Raw genomic sequence first — 13,110 nt, forward strand, 5'->3', positions numbered from 1 at the left:
GGATAGAGCATTGGTCTGTGGAATGAAAGGTCCCAGGTTCGATTCCGGTCAAGGGCATGTACCTTGGTTGCGGGCACATCCCCAGTGGGAGGTGTGCAGGAGGCAGCTGATCGATGTTTCTCTCTCATCAATGTTTCTGGCTCTCTATCCCTCTCCCTTCCTCTCTGTAAAAAATCAATAAAATATATTTTTTTAAAAATGTTAAAGGGACTTTTTTAAGAAAGAGAGAGAGAAAAAAAGAACAAATATGATGACAATAACTACATACCCATCAATAATCATTTTAAACATAAATGGATTAAGTACTGAAATCAAAAGACACAGGATGGCTGAATGGATAAGAAAATAAGACTCATTCATATGCTGCCTACAAGAGGCTGAAAGTAAAGGGATGGAAAAAGATATTTCAAGCAAGTGGAAATGAAAACGCACACACACACACACACACACACACACACACACACACGTTGAGGTAGCAATACTTCTATCAGACAAAACAGACTTGAAAACAAAACTATAACAAGAGACAAAGACGGACACTATATAATGATACAAGGATCAATCCAACTAGAGCATATTACACTGGTAAATATTACCCAAGCTAGGAGCACCAAAATTTATAAAGCAAATATTGATGAACATAAAGGTATTATGGTATAGTAAGAAGCTAGGGAAATTCCAGGATAAGCAGAATAGGAAAACTAAGATAGATAGTTAAACAACAGTTTGCAGCCATCTAGTAAATCCTATTTTTCCTAAACAAGGACACTTAAGAGTAAATGGTTTGCACTCTCCTATCCAATGAGAGGGTAAATAGCTTAAATCATCTTACTCAGGGAGATAGTTAACAGAAATCCAATTAGTAGCATTTGCCAATCACATCCAAGGACAAGACAAATTAAGAGAATAAATCTAACTGGTACATCAGCATAAAGCTGATGAATATTCTATTGATCATCCTCCCCTAAACACCCAGCTTTTAAAATCCCTGAGGTCACAGTGCACTCTTCCTCCAGGGAGCATGCCAATGCCATTACCCCCCTCGCTCACCCCAACACCCCTGATCTTCCTTCTACAGGTACCTATCTCCTCAACTCCAAGGGACTCCACCAAACTTGCAACCAGTAGAACAATGGGCAGTGACAGCTCATCTTGGGCTAAATCCCTGAACCTGTCTCCAAGGCCCCCTCTTCTCTGACTTCCCAGTGAGCCAAAGCAGCCCAGCCCAGGCTCTCCTGTTGATTCTTCTGTCAGTAAATTCTTGCTTGCTTTTCTACACGTTGTGTCTTAATTTAAATCTTTCCTTCAAGAAGACAGGAACTGAGGTTTTGTTTCGCCAGTAAAAAGGGAGAAATCAGAGTTTTCCCTCCAGGAAGCACGCCCATGCCTTTCCCTCCCCACTTCCTCTTCCCACCTACCTTTTAGCTCCCCAGGCACCTTACCATTAGCTTCCTCACTCCCAAGTACAAAGGGCCCTTCCTTTACCTTCATAACTTGTTCCCTAAACCCATCTCTTGTAGGAATTATTTCTTCTACCTCTGTGATTTACAAAATAAATGTTCTCTTACAGTTTGGGTCTTGCTCTGAATTCTTTCCTAGCCAGAACCCAAGTACCAAGGGTTGCTGAATCCAGGTTTGGTCTGACCCCATGGGTCAGACACTTGGTATCGTTCACGCTGCCTACAACATTAATCTCATTGAATTAGTCCATATTCAAATTTTTCTAACTGTCCCTAAAATGCTTTAATAATATTTCCCCTCAAATCTAGATCCAATATGGTTCATTCATTGCATTCTCATCATTTTCTTTTAATTGAAAGCAGATCCCTGACCTTTTATTCTTTTCCATGATACTGAATTTTGAAAGAACCCAGGCCAAATGTCCTATGGAATGTCCCACATTCTTGATTTGATCAACTGCTTCCTCACGGTGCTATTTAACTTGCTCCTGTACCCCATATTTTCCTGGGAAGTTAGATCTATAGGCTTATGGAAGCCACGCTTTTCATTCTCTTCTCCAGGTTCTACTCATTAACTTTCCAAGAATGTTTCAGAATCCTACTTGCAACACAGAATAAAATACATTTTAATTGTATAACTCTCCAAGACAAAAAAAAAGAAAAGGAGAAATCAACAATAATAGTTATTATATGGGACTGTAACACCCACTGACATCAATGGACAGATCAGACAGAAAAATAATAAGAAACAATGGCTTTAAATGACACATTAGCCCACATGGTTTTAATCGATATTTTTAGAGCATTTCACCCCAAAGCAGGATAATATACATTCATATCAAGAATACAGCCTGGCCCTAGCTGGTTTGGCTCCATGGATAGAGCATGGGCTTGTGGACTGAAGGGTTCCAGGTTTGATTCCGGTCAAGGGCACATGCCAGGGTTGCAAAGGCTCGATCCCCAGCGGCGGCGTGCAGGAGGCAGCCGGTCAACGGTTCTCTCTCATTATTGATGTTTCTATCTCTCTCTCCCTTCCTTTCTAAAATCAATAAAATTAAAAAAAATAATAATAAAAAAGAATACAGCCTGGCCGGCGTGGTTCAGTGGTTGAGCAACGACCTATGAACCAGGAGGTCACAGTTTGATTCCTGGTCAAGGCACATAACCGCTGTGGGCTCGATCCCCAGTGTGGGGCATATAAGAGGCAGCCGATCAATGATTCTCTCTCATTATTGATGTTTCTAATCTCTCTCTCCTTCTCCCTTCCTCTCTGAAATCCCTATTTTTCAGGGTAAGCTACATGTCAGACTAAAAACAAGTTTCAATAAGTTTAAGAAGATTGGAGTCATATCAAGCATCCTCTAAGATCACAATGGTATTGAGAGGGTTAACTTGACATGCAGGCAGATAGGGCAGGGGTCCAGTGGAAAACAAAGGCAGGTGAAACATAGGCAGGGACAGACATGGCAGTTTGAGCAGCCTAATCACAGGAACTAACCAAGCAGAAATAATAACATGTTTCTGAATTCAAAGTGGGAGGCATGGGAAAACAAGGGAGAGCCTAGTAGTGATGGCGAACCTTTTGAGCTTGGCATGTCAGCATTTTGAAAAACCCTAACTTAACTCTGGTGCCATGTCACATATAGAAATTTTTTGATATTTGCAACCATAGTAAAACAAAGATTTATATTTTTGATATTTATTTTATATATTTAAATGCCATTTAACAAAGAAAAATCAACCAAAAAAATGAGCTCGCGTGTCACCTCTGACACGCGTGTCATAGGTTCGCCATCACTGGCCTATAGTCACAAGGTGTACAAATGCATAGAAACAGAAAGTTCAACATAGGAACAGAGAAGGAACACATAAAAACAGGGAAAGTTCAGGTCCATAGCTTGGCAAAAACAATTGAGGGAATCAATCAGGTGATGACACAGTAGATACAGAGCAGGCTTGTAGCAAATATATACTTCTGGACTACAAGGCTTTAACGGACAACCCATTATTGGGTCACCCTCCCCTTGTGGGGAGTCTGAATCTGCTTGTAATAAATGTTCCACACTTTTGCTTAAATCTTCTGGTGTGCGGAGCTCATTCTTCAGTGTAGCAAGACACGATCCCAGGAAAAACACCTCGGTTCACCGTTCCAGTCATCAGTATTAAACTACAAATCAATTATAAGAATAAGACTGAATAACACAGAAACTCACAAAGACTAAATTAACCTGCTGCTTAATGTAGATGGGTTAACAATAGCATCAGAGAAAAAATCAAAATATATCTTAAGCCCTGGCCCTGGTCAATTGCGTGGGTTCAATTTCCAGTCAAGGGCAAGTACCTAAGTTGCAGGTTGCTCCCCACCCCCGGTAGGGCATGTGTAGGAGGTAACCAGTTAATGTGTCTCTTTCACATTGATGTTTCTCTCTCTCTCTCTCCCCCTCACACTCTTTCACTCTCTCCAAAAAACAATGGAAAAAATATCCTCAGGTGAAAATTAACAACAACAACAACAAAGGTATCTTGAGAAAATGCAAATGCAAACACAAGAACCCCAAATCTATGGGACACAGCAAAAGCAGTTCTAAGAGGGAAAGCCATATCAATACAATCCTATCTCAAGAAATAGGAAAAATCTCAAATACATAATCTAACTTTACACCTAAAGGTACTAGAAAAGGGACAATAAACAAAGCCCAAAGTGAGAAGGAAGGAAACAAAGAAGCTCAGAGCAGAAATAAATAAAATAGTCTAACACAACAATATAAAAGTTCAAAGAAAACAAGAGCTGGTTCTTTGAAAAGATAAACAAAATTGATAAACCTTTAATCAAATTCATCAAGAAAAAAAAAGAGGACCCAAATAAATAAAATCAGAATAAAAGAGAAGTGACAACAGACATCACAGAATTTGGAAGAATTTATAATAATTATAAGGATTATAAGAAAATACTATAAACAATTATATGCTAAAAATTACACAGTCTGGAAAAAATGGATACATTCCTAAACATACAATCTTCCAAGACTAACTCAAGAAGAAACAGAAAATTTGAACAGACAGATAACTACTATTGAAATCAAATCAGTAATAAAAAAAAAACCTCACAACCAAAAAAGTTCAGGACCTGATAGCTTCATGGGTGAACTTTACCAAAGAGGTAAAAAAGAATTAACACCTAGCTCTGGCTGGTGTGGCTCAGTTGGTTGGAGTGTCCTTCCATGCATTTGTAGATGACGAGTTCGATTCCTTGTCAGGGCACATACCTAGGTTGCAGGTTCCAACCCCCATCAGGTGTGGGAGGCAACCTATCAATGTATCTCTCTCTCTCTCTCTTCCTCTCTCTCTCTCTCTCTCTCTCTCTCTCTCTCTCTTCCTCTCTCTCTCTCACTCTGTCCCTTCCTCCCTCTCTCCCTTATTCTCTCCTTCTCCCTTCCTCCATCTCTAAAAGCAATCCTATCTAATAACAGACAAACATGGTAATTGACCGTACCTTCACTATGCCTCCCATTGGCTAATCAGCGTGATATGCAAATTAACCACCAACAAAGATGGCGGCTAATTTGCATAATGCAGGCAGGGCAGGCCAGCGCGAGCCGCCATCCGGGCCCCCGTGTGCTGCCTAAGCCCCGCCCCAGCCGGGACCCCCGTGTGCGGCCCTGGGCGGTGGGGTGTGGCGGTGCAAATGGGTCGCCTAAGCCCCGCCCCCAGCTGGGACCCCCGTGTGCGGCCCTGGGTGGGCAGGACCCCCGCCTGCGGCCCTGGGCAGCGGGGCTTGGTGGCGTGATTGGCCCGAGGAAGCCCTATTCTTGCAGGAATCCTCCTGCAACTGGCTTCTAGTCTATACTAATAAAAGAGAAACATGCAAATTGATGTCACTCCACTACGCCCACCAGCCAATCAGAGTGACTATGCAAATTAACCCAACAAAGATGGTGGTTAATTTGCATACGCAGACTAGGAGCGAAGACTGAAGGCTCCAGCTGGAATGAAGACTGAAGACTGAAGGATGAAGAGGCTTGGCTTCTCCGCTGTGGATGGACCAAAGGCCTGGGTCCTGGGTGCCGGAGGAAAACCAGTGCCAGCAGCCAGGGGAAGGAAGGCCTATTGCGCGAATCTTCGTGCAATGGGCTTCTAGTTAAAACATAAAAAAGAAATAACATGTATTGTCCTCAAATTATTAAAAAAAAAAATCAAGAAATGGGAAGGCTCCCAAACTCATTTTATGAGGCTAGCATTACCCTGACTCCAAAACCAAGCACAGACATAACAAAAAAAGAAAATTATAGGTCAATATTCCTGATGAAAAATTCTCCAAAAAAACACAAAACAAAACAAAACAAAAAAACCTCTCAAAAAAAATATTAGCCAATTGAATTCAGCAATACTTGGTCATACAGCATTAGCAAGAGGGATTTATTCCTGGGATACAAGGTTGGTATAACGCCTACAAATTAATTAATATGATATACCACATAAATAAAGTGAAAGACAAAAATCATATGGTCATATCAACAGATGCAGAAAAAGCATTCAACAAAAGCCAGCATCATTAATAACTCTCAGAAAAGTGGGAACAGAGGGAACATAGCTGAACATAGCAAAGGCTTTATGTGACAAACCCACAGTTAACATCATACTTAACAGGAACAAACTAAAAGCATTTCCCTTAAGATCAGCAACAAGAGAAGGATGTCCACTTTCAACAATTTTATCCAACACATTATTGGAAGTCCTAGCTACAGTTATCAGAAAAGAAAAATAAATAAAAGGCATCCAAATTAGAAAGGCAGAAGTAAAACTTCATTATTTGCAGATGATGTGAATTGATACATAGAGAACCCTAAACATGTCACTAAAGAACTATTAGAACTAATAAATGAATTCAGTAAAGTAGCAAAATGCAAAGTTAATATTCACAAACTATGAGAAAGTAAAATTAAGAAAATAGTCCTACTTACAGTTGCAACAATAACAAAAATGAAATACCTAGGAATAAATTTAACCAAGAAGATAAAACACCTGTAAGACATTGAAGAAAGAAACTGAAGAAGATACAAATAAATGGAAGCATATACTGAACTCACAGATAGAAGGATTAAAATCATTAAAATGTCCATAATACCCCAAACAGTTGATAGATGCAATGTCATATCTATCAAATTACCAATGACATTTTCCACAGAACTAGAACAAATAATGTTAAAATACAGCAATACTGAAAAAGAACAAATTTCTTTTACCTGATAACAAACTATACTACAAAGCTATAGTAATAAAAATGGCATGGTAAAAACTTAAATGTAAGACCCAAAATCATAAAACTCCTAGAAGACATAGGTAGTAAACTCTTTGGCATTGCTCTTAGTAATACCTTTTTGGATATGTGTCATTGAGAAAGAAAAACAAAAAAATATAAAGAAACGGAACTAAATCAAATTTAAGTTTTTGCACACAGCAAAGGAAACTAGTAAGAAAACGAAAAGACAATCTACTGATTGGAAGAAAATTGTTGCCAATGATACATCCCATAAGGGTTAATATCCAAAATTTATAAAGAATCCATTGAACCTAACACCAAAAATATAAGCAATCTAATTAGAGAACCTGAATATACATTTATCCACAGAGGAAATACAGATAACTAATAGAAATATGAAAAGATGTGTAATGTCACTAATTATCAGAAAAATGAAAATTAAAACCACAATCAGATCTCTGGTGCTCCCTGGTGGTCAGTACGTTCCCACAGCCAACCTCCCTCGGCCCCTCTCCCACACCCGGCTGGCCTGCTGATTGGTGGACTGGCCAGCCAACCTCCCAGGGTCCCTCCCCTGGGCCGGCAGGCCCCCACCCATGCACGAATTCGTGCACTGAGCCTCTAGCCAATACATAAAAAGACAACAAGTGTTGGTGAGAATGTGAAGAAAATTAAACACCTGGGCACTATTGGTGGGAAAGCAAATTGGTGCAGCTACTATGGAATATAGTATGGAGGTTCCTCAAAAAATTAAAACTAGAACTACCTTAAGACACAACAATTCTACTTCTGGATATATTTATCTGAAGAAATCCAAAACACTAATTTGAAAAGATACAGGAGGATAAATGATCCTGAAAGGAAACCTGGCTTGGGGTGGTGAACACACAATACAATATACAGATTATATATTATAGAAATGTACCCCTGAAACCTATATAATTTGATTAACCCAAATAAGTTCAATAAAAAAAAGAATAAAGAAAAGATATATGCATCCCTATGTTCACTGCAGCATTATTTATAATAAACAAAATATGGAAGCAACCTAAGTACCCATCAATAGACAACCGAATAAAATACACAGTACATATATACAACAGAATAGTACTCGGCCATAAAAAGGAATGAAACCTTACCATCTGCAACAACATGGCTGCACCTACAGGGTAGTGTGCTAAGGTAAGTCAGATAGAGAAAGACAAATGCCACGATTTCACTTATATGTGGGCTCAAAACAACAAAATAAACAAACAGAAACAGACTCATAGATACAGAGAACCAACTTATAGTGTCCAGATGGGAGGTAAGTTGGTGGGATGGGTTTTATTAAAAAGGAGAAGAGATTAAGAAGTAAAAAATGGGAGATTAAAAATGGTGGCAGAGTAAACAGAGCTGCACTGACACTCTCCCAGGACCAAACTAGAAATACAACTAAAATATAGAAAAACCACCTGGAAAAATCAACAGAAGACTAGCTGGAAAGAACCCTGATAACCAAGGAAGGAAAAAAACCTGCATAGCGACCAGAAGGAAGTTTGGAGATGCGAAAGGGGTGGTCAGGCTCCCACAGAAAGCAGCTGAAGATCGGGAGGGATATCTCAGCTGTGGAGAGTTCCTATTGAGAACTCTGGGGTCTAAACCCCAAGCTGGTCTCCCCAGCCCAGAGCATCAGAAATGAGAAAGGTGTCCACATAACACCTGGTTGTGAAAAGCAGCAGGGTTGCTGTCTGCCAGCTAGAGGCACCTAAAATGCAGGCACTCTCTTAAAGAGCCAACAAACAAAATTTCCTGTGCAGCCACTCACCTTGGTCTCCGGCAGAGGGAGGGCAGAGTGCAATGGAGCTGTGTAAGGAGAGTCCAGGGTTGGGATTCTAGAGTTGGAGTTTGGAGGGGAGCCACGCCAGTTTCCTGTGCTGAATCTTTCCCTCACACTGTGGAGGACACCTTTCTCCAATGGACCTTTGCTATCCAGGTGGTTTTGCCTGGAGGAAAGGCAATTGCCACACCCTGTTGGAAGACCTCTCACCACACCCTGTGGTCGATGGCCTGAGGCCAATCAAAGCTGATAACAATCAAACTGCAGAAAGAGGCAGATCTCTAGAGGCTTTGAGTCTTTGCCTGATCTCCTTCTGGGCCCAGAGCTAGGAAAAGGAGACCCTGATGCACATCTTGGTCCTTTCTAAAGGCATCCAACCTCAGCAGAGGGAGCCACAAGCTGTGGATTAATGATAGCCTCAAACAGGGTACTCAGGGCCAGTCAGAAACAGTGTCTGAAATTGTCCTGCACTAAAGACTGGAAGTCGTAGCAGATCTACTAAATACATAGACACAAACAGGCAGCCAAAATGGGGAGACAAAAATACAACTTTCAAATGAAAGAACAAGAGAATTCTCCAGAAGAGCTAAATGAAATGGAGATAAGAAATTTATCTGACTCTTTCCAGCTGGAACCATGGAGGGTTCGGAAGAGAAGAGGAAGAAGGTTCCTGCTGTGCCAGAAAAAGTGAAGGAATTTTGCAGAGCTGAAGATCAAGCGCCTGAGAAAGAAGTTTCTGCCAAAAAATGCTTTGAAAGACAAGAAGGAAGCTCATCTATGAAAAGGCTAAGCACTATCACAAAGAATACAGGCAGATGTACAGAACTGAGATTCCAATGGCTAAGATGGCAAGAAAAGCTGGCAACTTCTATGTACCTGCCGAACCCAAATTGGCATTTGTCATCAGGATCAGAGGTATCAATGGTGTGAGCCCAAAGGTCCGGAAAGTGCTGCAGCTTCTTTGCCTTTGCCAGATCTTCAACAGCAACTTTGTTAAGGTCAACAAGGCTTTGATTAACATGCTGAGGATTCTGGAGCCATATATTGCATGGGGATACCCACACCTGAAGTCAGTAAGTGAACTGATTTACAAGCGTGGTTATGGCAAAATCAATAAAAAATGAATTGCTCTAACAGACTGATTGCTCAATCTCCTGGTAAATATGGCATCATCTGCAAGGAAGATCTGATTCATGAGATGTATACTGTTGGAAAGCGCTTCAAAGAAGTAAACAACTTTCTATGGTCCTTCAAGTTCTCTTCTCTACAAGGTGAAATGAAGAAAAGACCACCCATTTTGTAGAAGGTGGAGATGCTGGTAACAGGGAAGATAAGATCAATAGGCTTATTAGAAGAATGAATTAAGGTATCTACCATGGTAATTTTTGTAATCTGGTCAGTTAATAAACTGAGTCCTTTAAAATTGAAAAAAAAAAAAGACATTTATCTGTTATAGAGTTTAGAATAATGATGGCAAACATGCTCAACAGCATGAGAAAAGATACAGTAATGATGAAAAAAGGACCAGTCGGAAATACAGAATGATGTAGCATTAATAAAAAAGACATTGGGAGGAATACATAGCAGATTAGGGGAAGCCGAGGATCAGATCAGTGTATTAGAAGATAGGGTAGAAAAAAATTACACTGAGAAAAACAACAACAACAAAAGAATTAAAAAATAGGGACAGCTTAAGGGAGCTGTAGGACAACATGAAATGTAACAATATTTGCATAATTGGAGTGTCAGAAGGAAAAGAAAGTGAGCAAGGGATAGAGTTGTGTTTGAAGAAATAATGGCAGAAAACTTCCCTAACCTGGTAAAGGAAAAAGTCATACAAGTTAAGAAGGCACAGCGTTCCAAGCAAGAAGAACCCAAACAGGCCCATGCCCAGACACATCATAATTAAAATGCCAAAAATTAAAGACAAAGAGAGAATCTTAAAGGCAGCAAGAGAAAAGCAAACTGTTACTGACAATGGTGCTCCCATCAGGCTGACAATTGATTTCTCATCAGAAACTCCACAGGCCAGAAGGGAATGGCATGAAGTACTCAAGGTAATGGAAAGCAAGAATCTGAAACCAAGATTACTATATCCAGCAAGGCTATCATTCAAAATAGATGGTGAAATAATGAGCTTCCCAGACAAAAGAAGGCTAAAGGAGTTTATCACCACCAAACCAGCATGGCAAGAAATGCTAAAGGGGGTGTGTCAAGGGCGGGGGGGAAAAAAAAGGACACTTATGTAATACCCTTTGTAATACTTTAAGCGAAAAATAAAAAAATATTAAAAAAAAAAAAAAAAGAAATGCTAAAGGGACTGCTGTAATCAGAAGAAGAAAAAGTGAGAGAAACCTAGGCATACAGAATTAAAATAGCAATAAATAAGTGTCTATTAATAATAACCTTAAATGTATATGGATTAAAAGATCCAATCAAAAGACATAGGGTAGTTGAATGGATACAAAGACATGACCCAATTACATGCTGTCTACAAGAGACCCAACTCAGAACAAAGGACTCACACAGGATGACAGCAAAGGGATGTAAAAATTTTTTCCATGCAAATGGAAACAAACCAACAAAAAAAGCTGGAGTAGCCATAATCATATTTGACAAAGTAGACTTCAAACTTAAGGCCATCATAACAGGAAAAAAGGTCACTACATATACTAAAGGGTTCAATCCAATAAGAGGATATAACCCTGGTAAACATATGCACCCAATATAGGAGCACCTAAATACATAAAAAAACTTCTAGAGGACTTTAAGGGAGAGATCAATAGCAATACAGTAGCAGTAGGGGATTTTTATACTTCCCTGATTTCACTGGACAGGTCTTCCAGACAAAAATTAAGACAGAAACAGTGACTCTAAATGACACACTGGATCAAATGGATTTAATTAACATGCATAGAACATTTCACCCCAAAACTGCAGAATATACATTCTTCTCAAGTGCCCATGGATCATTCTCAAAGATACACTACATGTTAGGGCACCAAACAAGTCTCTACATGCTCAAAATTGAAATCATATCAATCATCTTCTCAGACCTTAATGGATTGAAATTAGAAATCAACTATAGTAAAAACACTCAAAAACCTTCAAACACACAGAGGCTAAATACCATGTTATTACACAATGAATGGGTTATCAATGAGATAAAGAAAGAAAAACTTCCTGGAAATAAATGAAAATGAACACACAACAACCCCAAATCTCTGGGACACAGCAAAAGCAGTTCTGAGAGGGAAGTGCATAGCACTACAGGCCTACCTCAAAAAACAAGAAAAATTAATAACAAACTACCAGTATTTAACCCTACAATTTAAAGAATTAGAAAGAGAACAAGAAGTACAAATTAGTAGTTACAAAATAGTCACGGGCATGGAAAATATAGCATAGGGATTATAGTCAATTATATTGTAACTAGAGGCCCAATGCATGAAATTCGTGCAAGGGGATTGGCCCTCACAGACCCAGCTGCCTGGGCCCTTGCAGCCCCGGCTGCATCCAGAACGTTGTCCGGACAGTTGTTCTGCTGTTCGGCCTAATTAGCATATTAGCTCTTTATTATATAGGATAACTATGTTTGGTGCAGCTGAGTACTACATTTATAAGGGTGGTTACTTTGTAAGTTATATAAATATCTAATCAGAATTGTACACCTGAAACTAATATGATGTATGTCAATGGAATTGAAAAAAAATTTTTTTTAAAATAAAGGCAGGATTCAAAGAATAGATACTCCTGATACAAAAGAAGAGGAGCTTTCATTCACCCTCTCAGAAAGGATTTAGAAACAATTTCATATAAAATTGTCTTTGTAATACAAAATTGAATAATGGCAATTTTATATATTTTAACCTAATATACACAGATAATTTTTCTACATTTGTTCCATTTACCTCTTTCCCCAGGTCTGTTTCTCCATTGTGATTAGAAATTATACCATTAAGCCAAAAGAAAACAAGTAATTAATATATTTTACTTTTGCATATTTACAAGCACAGGGAGAAAAAAAGGAGTCTTGGGGACATAAGTACATAATGATACCTATCACTAGGAGAAGAAAGTTGGCTGAGGGTCTGGATACAGGTGCAAGGAAAAAGGGGCAAGACTAAGCTTGTGAAAAAATACCCTGAGACCTACCTTGAAGGGATCAGATAAGGTTCCCCAGTTCTCTATATTTTCCTACAAAATTAATCCTAGGAGCTGATAAAGATTAGTTCTTTGCAGCATGGGCCCTATAATCAGATAAGCAGTGAGTCTTGAGTTCTGCCACTATAAGGAAGTTAGTTGCTGACTATCTATATATTCCCATTATTCTTGGGAATATAAGGACCACAAAAGATGGAATAGATTAGCACCTGAGAGTAGACAAGAGGGCAATAGAAATGTATCAGAGAAAACTAAGGGAATCAGTGAAAATCCTATATAATAAAATCATAGTATGCAAATTGTCCCCTCGACTGGGAGTTCGACCAGGGGGCGGGGCTGGCCAGGGGAAGGGAGGGAGGCCCTGGCCAGCGGCAGGAGGTCGGGAGAAGGGAGGGAGGCCCCGGCGG

General features: G+C 39.6%; 1 protein-coding gene and 1 pseudogene across 1 annotated transcript in view; one reads left to right on the forward strand and one right to left on the reverse strand.

Moving 5' to 3' along the window:
• Positions 1 to 13,110, reverse strand: part of HMG20A (high mobility group 20A) — a 137,402-nt gene that overhangs the window by 109,923 nt on the left and 14,369 nt on the right. The gene's annotated exons all lie outside the window — the stretch shown is intronic.
• Positions 9,176 to 9,904, forward strand: LOC102425645 (annotated as a pseudogene).

Source organism: Myotis lucifugus, unplaced genomic scaffold, assembly GCF_000147115.1.
Source record: "Myotis lucifugus unplaced genomic scaffold, Myoluc2.0 scaffold_41, whole genome shotgun sequence".
Lineage (NCBI taxonomy): Eukaryota > Metazoa > Chordata > Mammalia > Chiroptera > Vespertilionidae > Myotis > Myotis lucifugus.